Raw genomic sequence first — 17,370 nt, 5'->3', positions numbered from 1 at the left:
GCGAAGAGGGGGGTGGGGGTTGATTGCTTAATGCGTACAGTTTCAGCTGGGTTTGACAAAAAAGCTCTTTGAATGGATGATGAGGGTTATACAATAACGTGAATGTACTTAATTCCATAGAACTGTATACTTAAAATGGTTAGGATGGTCAATTTTGTATAATGTATATTTTACCACACTTTTTTAAAAAATATTTTATTGATTCACTTTTAGAGAGAGGAGAAGGGAAGGAGAAAGTAGGAGAGAAACATCAATGTGTGGTTGCCTCTTACGTGTCCCCCACTGGGAACTGGCCCACAACCCAGGCATGTGCCCCGACTGGGAACTGAACCGGCGACCCCTTGCTTCACAGGCCTGTGCTCAATCCACTGAGCCACACCAGCCAGGGCTATTTTACCACACTTTTAAGAAAAATATTTATTTGGTTGTATCTATGAGAGAAAGAGAAGGTAGCAGGAGAAGTGGTTCGAATCGCCTGTGTCCCATGCTCCGCCCCTCGGTCCTGAGCAGGGGCGCCTTGGTTTGAGTGTCTCTCCCCGTGTGCGTGTGCGTGTGCGTGCAGCTGGGAAAGATGTGATACTCCGCCTCACTGAACAATGGCCGCCACACCAGACCCCTTCTCACCCGGTAGCTTGCCCAGTGGAGGAAGTCACTGAGACCCAGTTGGGAATCCAAGCTGCAGCTACAGATGCAAGTGTCTCCCACATCCCCGATTATAGTTCAGCCTGTATAGAGTGCTCCCCTCGGCCCCTCCTGTGTCCCTCAGTGTGTGGTCTTTCGGACTGTCCCCCTGAAGCAGGAGCCTATCTTTTACTGGATCATTTCTTTCTGGGTCCTAGTCACAGGACAGGGGTCCTGTCACTTTAAGAAGAGGCATTTCATAAAAGCATTTCTCTCACTGGGTCATGTTACCAGTACCATTCTGTGTCTGATTCATAGTGTATTGCAAACCAAGACATTGAATATATAAACTAAGTATAGTTGCACCTTTTCCCCCTTGGGAATAATAACAATTTTCTGAGATAATTACAAAGAGACGTTTTAAAGAAACCCCTTGGGTAGTTTGCTAATCTTTGTGTCTTCCACAGGGTCTTTGACAAGGTAGTAGTTGGTATTTTGCTGCATTGCTGTCAGCTGGGTTCCCATGTGGCATGAAAGGAGTGTGGGCCTTGGGGACCAGCCTGGGTTTGAGTTCGCCTCTGCCACTCACTCACTTCGAAGGTGCTTGACATGACATCACTGTACTTCAGATTTCCATGTATAAAGTCAGGATAATAATGACTTCCTCATTGAAATGTAAGCATTAAAAGGAATGGTTAGTGCAGGAATGGGTGTCTGTTCTTAAGGCCCCCCCCTCCCCGCTGCTCCTGTTTTAACAAACATGGCTAGAAAGGGTTAGAATTCGTTGTGTGACCTTAGAGGCCACTGAACGTCTCAGAGCCGCATCCGCATTTCTCACCTGTCTCTGCATCACTTTTCTTATCATATTGAGTGATGGAGTTCCATGAGAGAATTATGAGATCCCTTTTATATAAAACCATCTACAATTCAATTGTCGGAACATATTTTCTTTTACTTTGAGACCTCAGGTGAACGGCATTGGGGTAGTATTACCATTCTCGGCTCATGACTCATTCTCACTGGTGGCTGCACCCCTTTCTCCTCCCGCTTAACCTCTTTCCTTTTCTCCCTCCTAACTGCCTTCCTGCCTTCCTGTTCATCCACCCATTTATCTCTTTACTTATTAATTTATAGTACTATAAGTGCCTGCAAACCCACCACCCACAACAGAAGACAAAACTTTGATAACTAGCAAGCGTCTCATCTTACGGTCCCACTACCGCCTCTCCATCTCCCCACTACAAGAAGTAATTATCTTTAAAAAATTTTTTACTTTTAATTGTGATAAAGTATACATGAAATAAAATTTACCATCTTAACCATTTTTATATGCATAGCTCAGTAGTAGTGTGAAGAACACTCACATTGTTTGGCACCCAATCTTCAGAACTCCTCTCATCTCGCAAAACTGCAGTGCTGTGCCTGTTAAACAGCAGTGCCCCGGCCCAGACTCCCCCGTCCCGAACACACCCATCCTGCTTCCCGTCTCCGTCAGTGCGACTGGGCCAGGTACCTCTCATAAGTGCAATCATAGAGTAGTTGTCCTTTGTGGCAAGCTTATTTCACTTAGTACGATGGCCTTGGTGTTTCTCTGTGTTGTAACATGTGTCAGTTTCTTTTCTTTTAAAGGCTGACTAATATTCGGATGTATGTTTATACCACGTTTTATTTATCCATTCATCCATCCTTGGGCACTTGGGTTGCTTCTACTTTTTGGCTGTTGTGAATATGCTTCTATGAACAGGTGTGTATGGATGTCTCTCGGAGACTCTGCTTTCAGTTCTTTTGGTTATATACCCAGAAGTGGAACTGCAGGATTATATGGAAATTCTGTTTTTAATATTTTGAGGAGTTGCCATGCTGTTTTCTGTAGAGGCCGCGCCATCTTATATTTCCTCCAGCGCTGCAGGAGGCTTCCAATCCTGTTCATACTCATCCAACACTTGTTGTTTTCTGTGCTTTTGATAGCACCCATCCTCATGGGTGTGAGGTGGTATCTCGTTTTAGTTTTAATTGCATTTCCCTAATGATCAGTGATATTGAGCATCTTTTCATGTGCTTGTTGGCCATATGTATGTCTATTAAAGTTCTTTGCCCATTTTTTAATTGGGTTGTTTGTTTTGTTGCTGTTGAGTTGTGGTAACAGTTTCCCACAGCCTGTTTTCCTTTATTCCCTCTGCTTATTGCACAGTTTTATTGCACGACACTCTATTTTACTTATTTTGCCTGCTGTGTAATGTAGCACTTCATTGTTTGACTCAAACACAGTTTAACTATCAATTTCCCTGTAAATGAACTTTGGGGCTTTTTCCAGGTTCTTGCTGGGGCGACTAGTGCCAGAAGGGACAGTTTGGACACATGACGAGTGGCTCTGGGGTCTGTTTCTAGGAGTAGATTTGCTCTATGATAGTTTGTGAATATTGAATTTTATTTTTTAAATATATAATCTTTGTTCTATTTTTTCCATTGCCATTTAGTGCCCTTATACCCTCCACTCACCGTCGATACCCTATTGTCCACTTTATTTTTATTTTTTAAACTATATTTGATTTATCATGCTATTACACTTGTCCCGTTCCCCCACCCCCTGTATTCCCCTCCACCCTGTGTGCCCCTCCCACCCACATTCTGCCCCTTTAGTTCATGTCTGTGTGTCATACATAGAAGTTCTTTCTCTTCTCCATTTCCTATACTATTCTTACTCTCCCCCTGTCTATTTTCTACCTACCCTTTATGCTACTTATTCTCTGTACCTTTTCTCCTCTCTCCCACTCCTCTGTTGATAACTCTACATGTGATCTCCATTTCTGTGATTCTGTTCCCATTCTAGCTGTTTGCTTAATTTATTTTTGTTTTTTAGGTTCAGTTGTTGATAGTTTTGAGTTTGTTGTCATTTTACTGTTCATAGTTTTGATCTTCTTCTTTTTCTTAGATAAGTCCCTTTAACATTTCCTATAATAAGGGCTTGGTGATGATGAACTCCTTGAATTTGACCTTATCTGAGAAGCACTTTATCTGCCCTTCCATTCTAAATGAAAGCTTTACTGGATAGATCAATCTTGGATGTAAGTCTTTGGATTTCATGACTTGGAATACTTCTTTCCAGCCCCTTCTTGCCTGTAAGGTCTCTTTTGAGAAATCAGCTGACAGTCTGATGGGAACTCCTTTGTAGCTAACTGTCCTCTTTTCTCTTGCTGCTTCTAAGATTCTCTCTTTATCTTTAACCTTGAGTAATGTAATGATGATGTGCCTTGGTGTGTTTCTCCTTGGGTCCACCTTCTTTGGGACTCTCTGAACTTCCTGGATTTCCTGGAAGTCTGTTTCCTTTGCCAGATTGGGGAAGTTCTCCTTCATTATTTGTTGAAATAAGTTTTCAATTTCTTGTTTTTTCTCTTCTCCTTCTGGTACCCCTATAATTCAGATGTTGGAATGTTTAAAGATGTCCTGGTGGTTCCTAAGCCTCTGCTCATTTTTCTGAATTCTTGTTTCTTCATTCTTTTCTGTTTGGTTGTTTCTTTCTTCCTTCTGGTCCGCTCCCTTGATTTGATTCCCAGTTTCCTTTCCATCACTATTGGTTTCCTGTACATTTTGCTTTATTTCACTTAGTGTAACCTTCATTTTTTCATCTAATTTGGGACCAAATTCAACAAATCCTGTGAGCATCCTGATTACTAGTATTTTGAACTGTGCATCTGATAGGTTGGCTATCTCTTCATTGCTTAGTTGTATTTTTTCTAGATCCGTTCTTTCATTTGGGCCATTTTTTTGTCTCAATGTGCCTGTTACATAGTGAGGGGTGGAGCCTTAGGTGTTCACCAGGGCTGTGTAACCCAGGTCGCTGGGTTGTGACGCTGTTTGTGGGGCAGGGGTCGGAGAGGGAACAATGGCACTTCACTCTCTGCCAGATTTCAGTCACTTTCCCCACAACCCACAAGCAAATCAGGCCCTTCTGGTGCTGGTTCCCGGGTGGGTGGGCTTGTATACGTTCTAGGACCCTGTGGGTCTCTCCCACAAACTCTCCTGTGAAGCTGGGAGTTTCTCCTGCTGCCGCCTCAAGCCCCACAGGTGTTTTTAATCAGAGGTTTGCGGCTTTATTTCATGGCGCTGAGGCCCTGGGTTGCGTGGTCTGTCTCGCTCCCCGATGGTTCCTCTCGGTTTACGCACATGTGAATGTGGGACCGCCTGTGCCACCGGCTGCTGCCTCGCCAACCCACCAGCCGCAGCTTTGCCAGCGCCCAGTCCTCCAGCCGCCCGCCGCCTTGCCGAGAGTCCTCCCCACCCGCTGCCTGACTCTGCCCCTCCTGCCAGATGAGTGTTTCTTCTTTAACTCCTTGGTTGTCGGACTTCCATAGAGTTCGGTTTTCTGTCAGTTCTGGTTGGTTTTTGTTTTTAAATTTGTTGTTGCCCTTCTTTTGGTTGTGCGAGGAGGCCCAGTGTGCCTACCCACGCCTCCATCTTGGCCGGAAGTCCTGTTGTCCACTTCAGGAAGTCAGGTAAAACTCAAAAGTGGTTATAGTTGAAACTCTGTGGGTCTTCAACTTCTTTCAATGCTTGATATAGTCAGATGTCATAATTTTTTGCCAATCGATATCTCATTATGGTCTTTTTAAAAAAAGATTTTATTTATTTTTTAGAGAGGAGGGAAGGGAAGGAGGAAGAGGGAGAGAAACATCCATGTCTGGGAGAAACAGCGGTCCGTTGCCTCTGAGGAGGCAGGTGCCCTGACTGGGGATCAAACCAGCGAACTTTTGGTTCACAGCCAGCACTCAACCCACTGAGCCACGCGAGCCAGGGCTTCATTTCCCAGGTCCCCAATATGTCTACTAGTCCTAAGTATTTCTGTTTATCTCCTGCTTTTATTTCAATTGGTTTGCTTATCCTCTTATTTACTTAAAGAAGTTCTTTATATATATATTTATTTTTTAATTTTTTAAAAAGATTATTTATTTATTTCTAGAGAGAGGCGAAGGCAGGGAGGAACATCAGTGTGTGGCTGCCTCTCATGTGGCCCCCACTGGGGACCTGGCCCACAACCCAGGCATGTGCCCTGACTGGGAATTGAACCTGCGACACTTTGGTTTGCAGCCCACACTCAATCCACTGAGCTACACCAGCCAGGGCCCCGCCAAGCTTTCTTATTTTTAAATTGTAGTTAACCTAAAACATTCTATTAGTTTCAGATACACAACATTTTTATACTTTACAAGGCCCAGTACCCGTAAGTCCAGTACCCACCTGGCACCACACAGCAGTCGACCTCGCCCCCTGCGCCATGCTTCACGGCCCTGTGACCTATGTACAACGGGAAGTTTCTGCTTTCTAACCCCTTTCACCCATCTGCACACTCACCCCGTTCAGGCAAACTTCAGCTCGTTTTCTGTATCTACGAGTTAGTTTCTGGTTTGTTTGCTTGCTTGTTTGTTTAGATTTCACACATAAGTGAATTATGTGGTTTTTGTTTTCTCTGTCTGACTTATTTCACTTCCCATAATACCCTCTAGGTCCATCCATGTCATGAATGGTAAGACTTCTCTCTTTTTGTGGCCAAGTAATATCCCATTATATGTATAGGGGTGGGCAGAAGTAGGTTTACAGTTGTAATACAAATAAATAATATGGTAATTAATAAATAATAAAACAAGAATAAACTCTGTCTCACGTACTCACAACTGTAAACCTCCCTTCTCCCTCCTCTGCATGTGCCACAGCTTCTTTATCCACCCATCCTATCGGTGGCCCCTAGGTGCTCCGGTATCTGGCTGTTATAAATACTGCTGCAGTGAACATGGGGTGCATGTATCTTTTCAAATTGGTGCTTTTGATTTCTTTACATAAATACCCAGAAGTTGAATTGCTGGGTCATAGGTAGTTCTATTTTTAAGTTTTCAAGGAATCTGTATACTGTTTTTCATAGTGGCCACAGAGTTTATAATCCCACCAACAGCACACAGGGCTTTCTTTCTCCCACATCCTTGCCAACACTTACTCCTGGTTGTCTTTCTGATGACAATCCTTCTTTGTATATATTCTTGAGAGTAGTCCCTTGTCAGGTGGGTGCACATTCAGTATCTTCTAGGTTTTAACCTGTCTTCACATGTACCTTAAGGGTTTTTTTTCCAAGTAGGTTTAGAGAGGAATAATTTACATAAAATAAGATGCAGCTTTGTCAGGTGTACAATCCTATGCATTTTGCAAACTCATGTAGTTGTATAATTACCACCATAATCAAATACAGAAGAATATCTCCATCATTCTGAAAAGTTTTCTTGTACCCCTTTTTGGTTAATCCTCTCCTCCCAACTTCAGCCTGGGGTAACCAGTGATCTTTATTATGTTCCCTCAAGTTCGCATTTTGTAAAATGTCACATAAATTAAGTCATACAGTATGTAGCTTTTTCAGGTTCATTTCATTTACTTAACATGATACATTTGAGATGCCTCTGACTTGCTACATGTATCAGTAGATCATTTCTTTTTGGTGGTAAATAGTATTTCCTTGTGTTACTACAGTTTATTTATCAACTCACGTGTTGACAGGCCTTTGGCTCGTTTCTAGTTATTAGCAATTATGAATAAACATGGTATAAATATTCACATGTAGGCCTTTATATGGACATATATTTCATTTCCCTTGGCTAAATACCTAATAGCAGGATTACTAAGTCACCTTTTTTTTTTTTTTTTTTAGCTATTCTGATAGGTGTATAGTGATATCTCAGTGTTTGTTTCTTTTTTCCCCATTGTGGTTTTAATTTGCATTACCCTAATGGCTAATGATGTTGAACATCTTTCAAGTGCTTATGTGCCATTTGAATATCGACTTCAGTGAAATGTCTTTTGGCCATGTTCTAGTTGAATTGTGTGGATCTTCACTGCCGAGTTTTGAGAGTTATTCCTATTTCCCAGAACTGTCACACATGAGGCTTATCCCACTCTGCACCCTCCGTCACCCAGGGAGGGTTTTGATTTCGATGGAGTCCACTTTATCCATTTTTCTTTGATGGGTCATGCTTTTGGCATCAAATCCAAGAACTGCGTGCTTAGTTACTCCTGTTTTTGTTTTAGAATAATTTATATCTATTAAAACTTTCTGCTGAGATTTTGATAGAAATTGCATTCAATGAATATGTTAATTGGATAATTTGCATATTTACTATGTTGAGTCTTCCAATCCTCGAACACAATGTCTCTCCAGTTATTTAGATCTGTGATTTCTTTCATCCGTGTTGCGTAGTCTTCAGCATGCAAGTCCTGTGCATGTTTTGCTATAGTTTTTAAAACGTATCTGTGTGTGCATAGACGATCTGACATGAGTCTGGTGACAGTGGCTGGCCAGGAGAGGCGCCAAGTGGGACTGGGAGGCAGCAGACTGGTTCAGGAGGGAAATTTACACACACACACACACTTTTACTGTACTCTTTTGTGTCTTTTGAGTTTCACATCATGTGAATGATGAACTCTTCAAATAGCAATTAAAATAATTTTTAAATGCTTAAATAAGAATCCGGAGAGAGAAACAGACAGAGCTAGAATGAGTGTTTGAGTCCCCACCCCCTGTGCACACCCTGAACAATCAGGCACAAAAGCACAGGACTGGGAGAAGTTTTTTTGTGCTTCTCCAGATATACGCACTAATGTAATCAAAGGCTTCCAAGGAGAAAAAGTGTGGGAGACTTCCTAGATCAGCTTTTGTTCTGCGGCAGAGAGGAGAGCAATCTGAGCATGAGCATTTGCTGAGAAGAACTCTGTAAACACTCCCCAGGCAGACATTAAGATACATTGAACCCCAAGAGAGCAGTTGGGACCTGCTGAGCAACCCAGGCACTCCTGTCTTCAACCTGACCTCCTCTTGTCCTCTTGTCCTTGGTGAGTGCCCTCCCCTGTCTATTATTCAACTCTCCAGACCAGACCTCATTCGGGGGAACCAAGTAGTCAGCTGGCCTTCCGGAGTCTGGAGGCTATGCCTAAGGCGCCAAGCACCTGGCCCTGATCCCCACCCATCAGTGACTGGGAGCCACTCGTCCTGCAGCCTTCAGGATATCAGATATCTTTCTTCATCCCCATTTCTCCCCAGAGCATCAGGTGTCCTTCCTGGAGCCTTTCATCCCTGCTGGGTCAGGCTGTTTCCTGGGTTTGAAGTCTCACTTGTCATTTAGCCCATAAAAACACTGGTGGTGTTGGTAGTCTCACTCATCTGTAAGGGTTCTCTGTCTGTCTCTATATACGTCTATTTAGTTGTATTTTGAAATGTTTTACAAAAGAGGAAAGAATAGAACAATGAACCTGATATACCCACTACTCTCTTCAACAATTATCAGTCCAAGGCCAGTCTTGACACAGCTGGACCTCTGCCCATTCCTTCTTTTACTTTATTCACCAGTTTTCAGAATAATGAAGTATTTCCCCAACATCCCCAAAGGTGACTCGTGGGTCGGCTGGAGTTTTAGAAAGTGTTATTGGTGATTTCTGTGGTTTAAACACATTTGCTACACTTCATTCTCCTGCAGTGATAATCCTCACTGGGGCTCAGCTTGGCCGGGGAGCCCCCTCTGGGCTGGCTTCTGAGTCCTCTGGGCACGGCTCCAGCTGTCTCTGACCTTTGGTCGCTGCTCTGGTGTGATGGGACATTCTGGGCTCGCCGTGCACATGTGCCCTGTTGGACATTTCTCCAAGGAAGCTGCATTTCTTTGTGGGGGATGGTGATTAGAATTCATAATCTGATTGGTAGGGGTGTTCATTTGTACTAGAATGATCCTTGTTTCTAGGCCTCACAGTGAACAGAGCTGGGAAGTGCCTCTGTGTGTGTGTGTGTGTGTGTGTGTGTGTGTGTGTGTGTGTGTGTGTGTAAGATAAAACACACTGATACTTTCCATTCACAATCAGGGCTACAGAATTTTTGCCTGATCTCATCAATCTTACATTTGTATCCCTTTCAACAAGAAACTCTTGTTTCTCAGCAACATCAATATTACTACTCATTTGATTTATCCCAAAATCACATACAAAAGTATCATCATCACCATCCCACCACCACCATAGTATTAGCAATGGATTATTGAAAACAGTTCAGGATTGGGGGCAGTTTTTTTTACCCTTCCGGCATTCTCAAAGGCTGAGCAGTGCACTTCCTGTGTTTCCATCGCCCTCTGTGCAGTTAGTTACGCTGTTGCAGGAAAATGAAGCAACCGGACACCGAGGGTTTCTGGAGTAGGAGGTTTTATGAGGGTTTCTGGAGTACGAGGAGGTTTTATTAACGTGCACGGGCTCAGAGGAGTCAATTTCCAAATTCTGAGCCCCGAACAAAGGATTCTTGGGGTTTTTATAGTTTACAGGGTCTTCTTGTCTACGTACCAAAGTGGGATACAGAAGTGGAATGTGGAAGTTAGTTCTAGCTATGGGGCAGAAGCAGAGAACAAAGGCTAAATTCTAAGGTCAATTTTTAACAGCAGGGGTGTTAATCTCAGTCCTTGCTAATGCACTGTTGTTTACTATCCCAGACAGCGCCATCATTCTCCCTAGGGCGCCTGGGGCCTGGGCAAATAAAGGTTAAACAGAGGTTCTTCAAAGTTTCCCGTATCAACGCTGACCAATTAGACGCAGAGATGGACTCATTCATTGCATTTTGTGTTTACTTTAGAGATTTCTTTAAAAAATATTGTGTTCTACAACTTTGTCAGATACATGTTCCAAAGCAAATCCACAAAATAAAGTGTATTCAAAGTCCAGCTTCTCTCCCTGTCCTTTCTACCTTATTCCTCCCCCTCCCTGTAGGCCTTTGAAATTTATTTAATGTTTTATCTTTTATTGTATTTTAAAAGAATATAAGCAAATACATATGTATATTTTGTTCCTCCCTTTTTCTTAAATAAATGGCAGTATATTAAACACATTTTTTCCTCTTTTTTCAATGTGATAACAACCCCGAAGATTGCAACATAGCCACACAGGGCGTGCGTGCTTCAGACAGAGTGCTAGGGCCGGGCGGGCTGTCTGGTTCACAGAGGAAGCACATACTTATTTTGATGGATGATGCCACAGTCCCCTCTACGAACACAGATTTTACCATTTCCTGCAGATACATTTTAATTTTAAAGCAAATAATTAAATGAGCTATGTCATCTATACTGTAAAAGTTTAAATGATTGCCCAGAAGGACTGGAGCTGGGACTCGAACCTGCAACGTCCTCACTAAAGGCCCTGTGGTCTGACCCACCCTCCCGTGCCCTCTTCCCATTTGCAGACACAGAACCTGAGACGCAGGTGGGGAAGCATCCACCCTGCCTGACACAATAAGCCAGAACGCCAAATCCACGTCCCCTGACACTAAAATGGGGTCTCCTTTCAAAGTGTTACAGATTTATTTATGGTGAACTCAGTTTGATGATCTGTAGATGGGGAGGAAAAGCCTAATAGTTCTCCTAAGTAAGTTAAGAAAATTAATGTGGTAATTAGGAGTAAATTGTCCCTTGGGTGTAGGAGTCTTTGAGATATGCTTTAACTCCTTTAGGCAACTAGGGACTCCGCAGTTAGAGTATGGTGTCGGGGCACCAGTAATGAGCGTGTGGATGAGAGAGATGACCCCCCGCCCCAAAGTCTACCATGTTTAGGCACCTTGCAGACTCCGCCCCGTTGCAGCAGAGTGCTCTGAGCTGCCTTGAACAAAGATGCAGCTATGCTATGCAGGATCTGCCCAGTAAGTGTGGGCCCAGATGTCATTTCCCAGTGAATGGACAAGCAGCAAACCACAAAGCCTGTTCTCTTTCTTTCCTAGAGTGACCCTGGGGTCTTCTTTGTGCTTGCTTTGTGACGTTGATTGACATATGTGCACTTCGGGACACCGGAGGTGTCCTGCCCGCTGCAGACCGAGAGGGAGCCTCCCCTGGTGTCGCGAGCAGGAGGCTGCATGAGGCAGAGACGGTGAGTGGGGCTGGGCCCCGGGGGCCGGCCCCTCGGGGGTGAGGGCAGGGGAAGTCCTTGACTCTCACTCCACGGATGAGAGGAGGTTCTTGGCCTGGACCCCAGAATCTTCTGGGGTGAAAGTTCTTTCTCTCCAGAGTCAGCCACGGAGCAGGCCCTCCTTTGCAAGGAGGCTGGCGCTGGGAGAGCCTTTGCCCCTTTTTCCCCTGCAAATGCCGTCAGCTGGCTGACCCTTGCCCCTGTCACGATGGTTCACCTTAGTGGAGAACTCGGGAAGCAGCTTTGTTTGTAACCAGCATCCCCCCTTAGCCTGGCCTCCATGACCAGAGTGGAGCCTCATGAGTGATGGTCCTGGCCTCCCGGGGGCAGTCTGAGGACCCCTCCTCCAGGCGGGGCTGCGGGCCCTGGCAGATGGACGGCTGTCGGGAGGAGTAAGAGGCTGAGGTGACATCACTGAAGCCACACCCCATGTCCAGGGTTTGCATTGTTCCATCTGGGTTAGAATTTCCTGCTGCTCCCAGCATCTCCTGTTTTAATGTCAAGCCAGGGGAGGATGTGCAAGAAGTGAGGGCTACTGTTTTAACCCAGAAGGAACTGACAGTGGACCCCACACTCCCAGCCTGGAGGCTGCAGGTGGGGAGGGGGGCCTTCCTGAGCGCCTGAACAGAGAAGGGCGTCCCTGTTCTCGACTTTGGGACTCATTGCCATTTGTCTTTCTCACCCCAGCGCCCCTTCCAGATGTCTCCTTTTCTCCCAGAGAGAAATTTCTAATCGTTCCCAGGCCTGAGATTTCTGGTTTGTACAATGGAGTTAATAATGAACATCTTGTTGTAAAGATTAAATTAAAGTTTAAACATATAAAGAGCCTCGCAGTGCCTAGCATATAGCAGGTGTTCAGTAAATGAAAGTTATTATTATTTATGGTACCAATAGCAGCTCAGGTGTACTTGTCTATGAAGGCGGTTTCTGTGAGGGCCCATTAGGGCCACAGCATGCTTAGAACAGGCAGTGGGGACCACCTGGGAACCCCATCTGACCACACCGCTTTTTTTTTTTCCCACGAGCCTGGAGCTTGCATATACCGGCTGGCAGTGGTGGGGAGGGGCCCCGTCCTTTTGTTACAGTGTATTTGGAGGACCCTGGCTACAAAAGTGGCACACCAGGTTAACGAACATGTAAAGACATGCAGAACGCTGTGGGAACAGACCCCCTGTTTGTGACAGAGCTGAGAGTCAGTCCAGCTTTGTGTCACTGTGTCCCCTCTCAGCACTTTTTCATGTGCCCTCCCTGCTGCCTATCCCTGTTTCCCCCAAACCGTCTCCACAGCCCCCCGTGGGCACAAACACTTTGGTTGCCTAAGGAACCCTGGAGACGCTCCCTCCACAGCACACCTGCGGGCACCTGGAGTCACGCAAGCGGTGTCCCACCTGACGCAGAGCCAACTCGGGGCGTGTTAAGCTAATCAGCAAACCCCAGTATCGGTCCAGAGCCTCAGCTTTGTCGCATATCTGTTACATTGTGTCACTTTGCTTTCCTGACCCTGTTGTGCCGTGAGTGAGGTCCGTGCCATCATTCCTGCTGGACTGGTGAGTGAACTGAGGCCCCAAAAGTTATTTCTCCAAGGTTCACAGAATTAACTAGCAACAGAGGCCGCACTAGACTCAGACACGTGAGTGGTGGGCTGTTTTCCCTGCTGTGACGTCACTGCCTCCGTGGGGCGAAGGCACCCACACATTGCAAGGGGCGGAGGACTCGCACGGACACAGCTGAACCTTTAAAAAGGAGCACAGAGAATGCCCAAGAGCAGGGACCCACGGCTTTTGAGGGAACAATAAGTTTTGAGAGAAGGGGAGCTGATCCAGGTTCTTTGGAGGATCATAATCATTATTATAATAATCAACATTCTGGCTGTGCCCCCCGCACTGGGCCACGTGCGCTGTAGTCAACACACACCTTCCCTTTAGTCCTCCTCACAGCAACCCAGTGAAAGAGGGCCCATCATTGCCCACGTTTTCCTGGAGACAGAAATACAGAAGGACTGGGAACGTGCTCTAAACTCCAGTGCAGCACCTGCATCCAAGTCCCACAGCCCTGCCCTGGGGGCTGCGCAGCTGACCATCAGGGTTCCCGTGGCAGTGTATTTTCAAGTGGCTTGTTTCAAGTCCCCCAGGAAACCCTGCATAACTTTCTGAGCGAGCCTCTAACAGCTTCCAGGTGGGAATCCCATTTTGCCCCTCCATTTAGGAAGCCTCATAAAAGCAAGTCCTGTGTTCAGTGGTCCTCCTTCCCTCTGGCTCTTGTCCTTTTGTGTGAGGCCACTGCCATCTGGAGCTGCCCCAGGCATCTGCTCCAGGGCACACTCCTCCACCCCCACCCCCAGCTCCAGAGAAGCACCTTCCTGCACTCACAGCAATTTCTCCCCTTCCCCTGTCCCACCCCCAGTGCTTCGACACCTGGTCCTCACCCAGTGAGCGGACACCTGCCCTCTGGCATATTGGGAGCAGTCTGCAGACCAGCTTCCCCGGGCCTTCAATTTCCCGAGTGGATCCATTTGGTTAATTGCACTCACACTCCTCAGCCCCCCTGCCTGCTGGAGAGAATATGGGGCTCTCTCCTTCAGAAACATTACAACAGGCCATCGCAGGCAGCATGGGCTCAGGACACACAGCCCGGGGGTGGTTGGGAGCCAGCCCATGGAGCTACATTAGGAATGGTCTGTATTGCTTCCCACCCCCTCTCCATGGCCAATTCCAGGCCCCCCGAGGCAGCACCTATGCTTGGCCCCTTTCTCCTGGGAGTGCTGAGATCTGCAGGGCTAGGTGAGGGGGTGTGGGTGGCAGCCGTGAAATCTGTTCCCCTTCGTAGCTGGTGTTATCTCATTTCTGCTGAAGTGATTCTCTGATCTCAGCCTTTCCTGTTGCCTGATAAACCCACCTTCTTACTGGAGGCTGGGCTGCCGGGTTTGGGACGGCATGACACTACTCAGAGTTTCACTTTCTCATGAGAGGACCTCGGACCTTAGCAAAGGGAGGTCCTCCTGCGTGCTTACTCAGGGCATACGTCACAAAGCTGTCCTCCGCACCATTGGAGCCAACAGTGTCTGGTGCAGGTATCGGAGCTGCATGCACTTTGTACCAGACTCCTAGACAAGTGGTGCATCTTAAAATGCAGGAAACAGCCTTCCCCGGTCTGTCCCGCCTCCCCTCTTCTAGGCTTCTGTGTTTTCACGTGTCCTCCAGCCTCCAGCAGCCTGCCAGGGTGGCAGTTGTGTGCAGACTGATGTCTGTGCTGGATGGAAGTGCAGAGGGAGGAGAGGAGGAGCAGGTGCTGCTCCCGCCTGCTGTCTTTGTCCCTTCCTCCCTGGGCCCCCTTATCATGTCAGAAAGGAATTTAAAAATGCAACCGGGGATTTGCTATCCTGGAACTATCAGCAACTAAACCAATATTGCCAGCAGGATAGAAGTCACCTCTGAAGAACTGACCCAGCTACCCCTCTGGGGCCTGTTCCACCCAAGTGCGTTTGATGTCATAGGTCATGGGGCATTGGTGGAAGAGGCTGGCAGGAAGAAGGCGTGAGGATCTTCAGGAGTGTAAAGGGCTTTGGTTAAGGAGACACGCTGGCAGAAGCAGGGGAAAGGGCAGCCCACAGCTGCTTTGGCTGGTCCGGGATCTTTCAGGAGCCTCCCTTTCTCTCTGGTGCCTCTGCAGATAACCGTACATTGGCTCTAAGAGTAAATAATAACTCCTGGATCACAGAGCCAGCACGTGGTTATTTGCACAGACATTGTGTACTTTGTAGATCTACAGAGTAGTTTTATAGATTTGAAAGCCAAGCTTGTCCAAAGCCATTAGCAAAGCAGTATAGCAGCTGCAACCTGGGAGGAAAGGAGAAGGGACCAGTGGTTTCTGAATGCCAAGTTCCTGTCAGGTCTTGGGTTAGATGATTTTGTGTATATATATATTAACATAAATATAGAAATATATTTCTATAGGTTATATACTAACATATGATGTTAATATGTTGGTATGTGTTATATGTTAACATAAATATAGAAATACACTTATGTACATACATATATGCACACACCCATTCACTAAGACAAATTAACTAAAAAAGTGAAATGAATTAACACATTTAATTTGTTTAATTAATAATCATCACAACCTTATAATAAGTATCTATTCCACTCAGAGACCAGAAAACCGAGGCTCTAAGAGAGTAAAAGATTGCTGAAGACCAAACGGCAGGGAAGTAGCTGAGGCAGGATTGAAACTCAGGTGTGTGGCTCTGTGTCCGTGCCCAGGACGCGTTCCGGAAGGGCTGTGAGTCACTTCCTCTTGAAGCTCCATCTCCGAATCCACATCGGTGTGTCTCCCCTGGCCTGGCAGTTTCTTAGCTAATTTTTTGTTCTCGTCTATTAAGCCCAGTCATGCCCTGCTTTGTGGTGGCACTTGCTCCCATGAAGGACACAGAAAAAAGATAGAAGACACCCACTTTCAGGAAGCTCATAGTCTGGTTAAGGGGTGATGGTCATCTCTCTCTCTCTCTCCCACCCCAAGTTCTCCTGTAGTCTTGCCCCTTATTTTTTTCTTGTGTTAGCTCAGTGTATGGTTTTCAAATGGCTTTACAACCTTACTCTGTTGAAACCAGGCCGGGAACCCCACAAATAGAGGTTGGAGTAAGCAGCTTAACACGAGTGACATTGTGAGCAGATGGACAGTAACCTGGAGCCTGGGAACCCACTGGGCAGTGCCCGGGGCCAGGAAGCTGCGTCTGAGAAGAAGGTGGTGGGGATTTGCACCCGTGTCTTCAGGAAAGATGCCAAGGGACAGAGGTGGTGCTTTCAGACTGTTCTTTCTGCAGCATTCTGAAATGTGCGGTTTCTCGCTTCCTGGAGGTGGTGTGCAAGAACTTAGCCCTAGGTCTTTTTTTAAATCAATAGTTAATATATTAAAGTTATAAGCCCCAAAACATTTTCATTCCAAGTGACAGATTTTTAAAATTCTCTTCATCTTCATAAATCTCAAATTTTAATAAGCATGTGCTTGATTCCATTAACAAACTTAGTTCATGAATGGCTTTGAACATTTGAAACTGCATTTAAAAACTTAATCATTCACTTTCCTTTTCTTTCTGAGGACGTTTCATTACACACATGGGGGATGGGCTCAGTCCTTCTTGGCTGCTGTCGCCACCGCTGCCTCCACCTCATCGCCACCAGGGTGTCACTTAGCTTCTCTCTCTTCCTCTTGCTAGGGATGTGTGTCCCCACCCTTTCCATTATTTTTCCTTTATTCTTTAAGTTTTTGATTACAGTTGAGATCCTCGCCCTTTTCTTGATGGACTTCAGGCCCCACTTGGCGGCCTCGGGCAGCCGTGTGACGCGCACCTCTCGGATTGTGTCCGCACAAACTTGGCGTGCTTGCCGAGGCGTCTGTGGCAGCTGAGCCTGGGCTTGCTCAAGTTCTTGGCCATCTCGTGGTCCTTGTGGAGGCCCATGGCCATGGGCTAGCTCAGGGCCACAGCTGCTGTTCTTGAATGGCTGTCATGGTGGAATTTCTTCCTTTCCTTTTTGAAATATTACAGTTTTGTAACAAAGTCTTCCAAGTGCTAATGTGATTCTTTTTTTCTTGTTAATATTTTAAGTAATAGCTTTATTGAGGTGTGATTCACATACCATACAATTCATCTATTCCAAGCAAACAACTCAATGATTTTTAGTTTATTCACAGAGTTGGGCACCAACTCTGTCATTACAATGTTAGAACATTTTCTTCACCTTCTCCCCTCAAGGAGAAGAAACCCCACATCCGTTAGCAGCCGTGCCCCTC

At 45.9% G+C, this 17,370-nt stretch overlaps 1 protein-coding gene across 5 annotated transcripts in view; it reads left to right on the top strand.

Moving 5' to 3' along the window:
- The window catches only part of NFASC (neurofascin), a 191,583-nt gene that overhangs the window by 79,523 nt on the left and 94,690 nt on the right, over positions 1–17,370 (top strand). For all 5 annotated transcript variants that reach the window (XM_037155368.2, XM_037155363.2, XM_037155362.2 and 2 more), the window contains exon 2: positions 11,393–11,538. The gene's annotated coding sequence lies outside the window, so the exon portion shown is untranslated. The remainder of the gene's footprint in view (positions 1–11,392; positions 11,539–17,370) is intronic.

Source organism: Artibeus jamaicensis, unplaced genomic scaffold (assembly GCF_021234435.1).
Source record: "Artibeus jamaicensis isolate MK-2021 breed Jamaican fruit bat unplaced genomic scaffold, CSHL_Jam_final contig_475, whole genome shotgun sequence".
Taxonomy (NCBI): Eukaryota; Metazoa; Chordata; class Mammalia; order Chiroptera; family Phyllostomidae; genus Artibeus; species Artibeus jamaicensis.
The sequence above is the reverse complement of the archived record's forward strand: the minus strand, read 5'-3'. Positions and strand labels throughout refer to the sequence as shown.